The sequence below is a fragment of the Lactuca virosa genome, chromosome 3 (assembly GCF_052849685.1).
Source record: "Lactuca virosa cultivar CGN04683 chromosome 3, Lactuca_virosa_CGN04683_v6, whole genome shotgun sequence".
NCBI classification, from domain to species: domain Eukaryota; kingdom Viridiplantae; phylum Streptophyta; class Magnoliopsida; order Asterales; family Asteraceae; genus Lactuca; species Lactuca virosa.
The window spans coordinates 362,617,737-362,621,690 of NC_136428.1; the positions used below are offsets into that span (position 1 = coordinate 362,617,737).

The 3,954-nt window shown below is 33.9% G+C and overlaps 1 long non-coding RNA gene across 6 annotated transcripts; it reads left to right on the top strand.

Moving 5' to 3' along the window:
- The first annotated feature begins 1,041 nt into the window (after nucleotides 1–1,041).
- On the top strand, nucleotides 1,042–3,425 carry LOC145167602 (uncharacterized). Of its 6 annotated transcripts, none has more exons than XR_013741289.1 (7): nucleotides 1,042–1,445; nucleotides 1,923–1,998; nucleotides 2,085–2,128; nucleotides 2,197–2,302; nucleotides 2,393–2,480; nucleotides 2,884–2,953; nucleotides 3,101–3,425. It is a non-coding gene; the product is annotated as an uncharacterized LOC145167602 (long non-coding RNA). The 6 variants fall into 6 exon arrangements; XR_013741292.1 differs by having other exon boundaries at nucleotides 2,114–2,128; XR_013741294.1 differs by lacking the exon at nucleotides 1,042–1,445 and adding an exon at nucleotides 1,465–1,739.
- The last annotated feature ends 529 nt before the right edge of the window (nucleotides 3,426–3,954 follow it).

The following is a 3,954-nucleotide window of genomic DNA, read 5'->3' on the forward strand; positions in this document are numbered from 1 at the left end:
AATCTATCATAACTCTTAAGCAGCAGCTCACAAGCCTGATCATCGAACCATGCGATCAAAATCCATATCTTCGCGATCAGACTCAACATACTCTTCCTTTAAGCTTCCTTTCATTTCTTCGATCCTTCAAAACATCAAAATGTAATTACATTACATCATGTATTAAGAATCTCCAAATAGGAACTTAATAGAGTTAGATAGTGGACTTACGTGAAGCAGAGTCATACACTCTGACTTTACCATCCTTGTGATCTTTCAGGTAAATATGGCAGCTTCGCAACCAATGCCCATTGTCTTGGCAATAGAAACATATGGACTATTTGGGAATGGCACATGGGACAATCTCAGACTTAGCCCTTCTCTTTACCATTTGGTCAACCGGGTTGACTATGGCCGATCCCTTTCCATTGGGAAGAGAAAGCTTTTCTGGACTTCAATTGTTACCATTGTCAATATCCATGGAAGTTTGGGGAGTAGATCTTCCAGTCAAATTTGCTTTACCAGTGCGCTAAATCATTGCTGATTCAGTAGCAACAAGAAAATATGTTAGATCAATAAGGGTCATGTCATGGTCTCCCATGTACTAGTCCTTAAGGGAGCCCGCTATATGACTTAGGAAGTGATTGAAGAACTCAGTCAACCGCCAACTTCCTTGAGACTTCGATACCCAACTCTCCCAGCTTGTCAATATGTAACTTCATCTCCAAGACGTGAGTACATACAAACTATCCTTCCTACCAATAGGGCTTTGAGTGGCCTTGAACTTGTGGGTTAGGGAGAATTATTGGAGGAGGTGGAGGAAGTGAAATTCCACTACAACATGAAGAAGGGATTAATCTTTCACCTTGATCGCCTGGTGGAAAATCATCTTTATAAAGAAGGCTTTTTTTCAAAAGATTCGGAAAGACCATAGTTGTCTGAACTTAGACATTTATGACACTAAAAATAAAATTACAATTAGTGGCACATATATTTATGTGCCACTATATCTATCAAAAATTCTAATTTTAATATCCGGCTTCTAATTCCCTCCATGGTTGAAGGCGTTCCTTTTTTTTTGTGAAATCAAATGGGCACTATGGAATATTGAGGAATAGAGTACTCCTCTTTTCATCGCATCGCTACTTCTCTAAGCCACCTCTCCACCTCTCATTCTCTCCTCTTCACGATAATCAACGGAGCACCACCGTCTATCCTCCTCTCCAATACCACGGAAACATTGCCTTGTTGTTTTATGGATCAAATCGAAACCTCCAGTATTCTCTTTAATACCAAGGTTTTGTCTTATAGCATATCAGATCTGTTGTATGATAGATTTCGGAGTGCAATCGGGTATGTACGACACATCGGATCGGATGTATGGCATATCAAATTAGATTTGTGGCATATTGGCACAGATTTAGGGTTTTCGCTATTTCCCCATGACGAACACGAACCCTAATCAGGTATGTATTCTTCAAGCATTTCACTCTCAGACTCTCCTTCAACCACTCAAACATCTCCTCTATACATTCTCATTTGCAGGTGTTTAAATTATATATATTTGTGAAAGTAGCTTTATATTTTTTTTGTTCTTCCTGGGTGATGATGCATACAGTATGCACAATTTCTTCTCTTTCCCCTCCTTCTTAGACCTTCCTTGTTTTTGTTTTTATTATAATGTATAGGGATTTGGTCAAGGGGATTTATCTGTGTGTTTGAGAATCCATTGATTTCAAGATTCATCTAATTTGAACTAGGTTTGTATTTGAAAATGCTCCAAATTAATTTCAAACAGATAACCAACTTTTTGTTTTTTCAGTTCATAAATAGCGAAAGATTAATATAGATTTCACTAGTTTGCTTTTTTAGTTCATTAGAACGTATATATTTTAGTTTTTAGTTTTGCAGTTAACATTCTGGTTAACCTTAATATGTAACAGGTCTCAACCTAAATATGTACAACCTTACTTCGTGCCTTTCTGCAGCTTGTGAGAGGAGAGTTCATTGTACTCCCCAGTAAGAATTCTTTCAAGATATCATAAGCATGATGAAATCTTATTTATTTATACATGCATTTCTTATTTATTAATTTCTGACAATAGCATCTTCCCCTGATGAATTTACCCGTTAGACTGCAATCACATGGGTAAGAATATTTTCTCAATTTTGAACCTATTTTTTTATCTGTTTAAATATTTATTGGATTTTGTGCAGATAAATGAGTTTGTAAAACTTGGTGGAGATCTACTTGTTCTTTATTATGCTGGTAGATTGGGATATCTTGCCAATCATAGCTGATAAAGAAGAGGAAGTATGAGTCGTAAGTTTATACTACCTTTTTTTAAAAAATGAAAATGTTTTTCATATAATATGTAATATAATTGTTTTGTTATTTATGGTTTTCGGGTAGCTCCTGAAATAAACGATGCGCTCCGTGCAATCGAGGCTGACCCAACCGATGGTTTTGATGTGGGGGCAATTCTGTCAATTGCCAAAAGGTCTACCCTTACTACTATTGTTGTTCTAAGTTGCAGTGGTTTTTATTGTAAATGTTGGTATTTAGAATTTCTTTTTTTTTTCTTTTACCAAGCAGTTGTCTAGTGAATATGAGGCTACACGAATTGAATCATTGCATTGGATTTTATCCCTTTTGAATAGACAACCTTAATTCATTAGATACATATATTATAGTTTTTTAGGTTTGCAGTCAACCGTAATATATAAAAGGTCTTCTCTTTTTAAATATTTTTTGCTCTGATGTAAAAAGAAGAGATTGAGGGATTTTTGCACTTGTAGCTCTAATTTTCTCCTTAGCTTTATGGTTATCTAGCTTAAAGGATTGATTTCTTTTACACATTCTCAATCCTATCGGTAGTTCAGTACCATCTTTGTTGTTTTCAGGTTATGTGAAAATGTTGAAGTCGTTGATTTTTAGAGCATGTTCTACACAACATTTTCAATCCTTCAACAGGTACTAGTTCATTAAACTTCGTATATAGCTTAGACAAAAAGACTTCATTTTAATTTATTCCTTTCCATTTTCATTCAAAATCTTTACTTATGTTAGAAAATATAAAATTTGTATTGACATTTTTTTTTACTTTTTTTTATTGTGCAGGCTATAAAGTCCCCACATCTCTAACAAAAATTAAGCTTAAAATGGGCAGAAACCAAGGAAAAAAATAAGGTGAAGCCAAACCTAATCCAATCCAATTGGCAAGAGAAAATTTTTAAAATGCTGCAAAATTAGGAAATGATCTTTGATTGAGAGGGTTTAAAAGACTTAGAAGGAAGAGAAGCGTCTCCTTGTCGAATAAAAGATGTACCTTACTAAAGATGTACCTTATTAAGCATTTTGGAAGATATTCTTGTTTTAAATATTGATAATATTGTTGTAAGACAAGTTAAGTTTTAATTTAAGTAATGCTATTGTGTTTTCTATTTGTTATCTTATTTGTTTTTGTTACTTTATATTTCATTTAATTTTATAAATAAAATCAGACCAAATTTGCAAATATAAATGTTTGTGTAAAAGCAGTTGCAGCTAAAAACAAAAAATAAATCCTTTTACTTTAAAAATTATTTAGTGGCATTAAAAAAGTTTTTTTTAAACAAAAACTACTATAGTGGCATAAAAAAGTGACACTAAAACCTAAAAGGGCTACAGCGACACAACCAAAAAGTGCCACTAAAGGCCTTTAGTGGCACATTTTTTTTGTGCCGCTGATTCCCCTGGGGGCCTTTAATGGCACTTTTTTGGTTTTTAGTGACACTTTTTTTATACCACTAAATGATATTTTATTTGTAGTGTGAGGGAGAAATTCAAGTTTAGTTGATTTTAGTCTTTAATATAACACCCAACATGAAATATTAAGGCTAGGACCCAACACAATACTTTACAATTCGGAAGAGGGATGTCGTAATCCAATTGTAAAATATTTGAAGCTAGGTAAATGATGATTACCAATTTCC